Genomic DNA, 1,428 nt, shown 5'->3' with positions numbered 1-1,428 from the left:
ACATACAGAAGAGAGAAAACTTTCACTGAAATCTACGCATGAAGAAGTAGTAGTAGTACTCACTAGCATCCAAGGCTATAAGAAAATTAAGAATTTGATTTTTATGGTTAAATATAAATATGTATTATGTTATGGGGTTATAGTATTGAGAGACTCAAAAAAGGAATTCCCCACCTCATTCTTCTTAAATGAATCAATGATGTAATAAAAAAAACTTCCTAAGCAAAAACAAATTAACAATTTTTCCAAGCTATTATAGCATCATCTATACATTTTTTTGTAATCTAGGAAGACCTATTAATGAAATTACATATTATATTATTATTTTGATATCAGGAAAGATAAAAATGTAATGTAGTAATAATGTCCGAGCTGAGAAATAAGAAAATCCTTCGCAGGAGCGAAACTCGGTTTACCATAATATTATTTTATATTATCCTCACTTTATCAACTTTACAAATCTTGTAACACAATACGCCGTAGCAGACGAATAGTGGTTCTCTGCTAAAGAAAAAAAAAGAATCTTATTTACTCTCAAACTTCCATCAGTGATTGAAGTGATGGTGACTCGGCCAGACAGTATTGAAATCTGAATATCATCAAGGATTTAATACTAATAGGGTTTTTTTTTTGAAAGGGTAAGTTATGAAATATTACATACCTATAAAAATTAAACAAAATGATGTATTCAATATCCCTTTACAGATGGGTGAATCAGGGGAAAGTTCCTTGGGCTCCCTCAATAGTCCCAAAGAGGCCGGTGCATGGAAAGGCTACTACAATAATCAAAGAGAGCCCTACCCCTCCTACAATGAATACTATGACGACTATTATAATGAGGAAAATCACGATTATCTCTACAAGGAAGAGAGCTCTCGCGATACCTACGATCCATGGAAAGAGATATATAAAGATGGGAGATACTCCCATACTCACTACTATAATCCTATAATTGATGCAGTGTCCAAAGAAAAAAATTCTCTTCAAAGAATAAGGCAGCAACATCCGTTTGCATTTATTTTAAATGCAGTTAGCCCCTTCTATCTACTTGCAGTATTGAGTGTTCCTTTAATCCTCGGACTTTTATACTATTTGCTCGTGGTAAACGGACCAACGCCCGTTGTCAGAGCTAGGATCAATGATTTAATAGACAATTTAGATAATGAAAATGATATTCCTACAGCCTTATATTATTTTTTTAAAAGAATGAAGAAGTTGTGGCTCGAATCTTAATCATTTTACACAACGAACAAATCTAACTTACTTAGATATGATAAACCTCTAAGTGATACGTGTATTTATGGAGTTTATTATAATAAAGTCTTTAAAAACTTATATTTTTAAATATATACATACATATACACACATATGTACAACATTTTCGAAAATATTAATAAGCTTATAAAAATACAAATCAAGAAAGCTTTT

General features: G+C 31.4%; 1 long non-coding RNA gene across 1 annotated transcript; it reads left to right on the top strand.

Moving 5' to 3' along the window:
• The first annotated feature begins 477 nt into the window (after window positions 1-477).
• Window positions 478-1,428, top strand: LOC121116438 (uncharacterized). The gene is made up of 2 exons (XR_011779548.1): window positions 478-638; window positions 706-1,428. It is a non-coding gene; the product is annotated as an uncharacterized lncRNA (long non-coding RNA).

Source organism: Lepeophtheirus salmonis, chromosome 4, assembly GCF_016086655.4.
Source record: "Lepeophtheirus salmonis chromosome 4, UVic_Lsal_1.4, whole genome shotgun sequence".
Lineage (NCBI taxonomy): Eukaryota > Metazoa > Arthropoda > Copepoda > Siphonostomatoida > Caligidae > Lepeophtheirus > Lepeophtheirus salmonis.
This window is presented reverse-complemented; position numbering and strand designations above follow the sequence as displayed.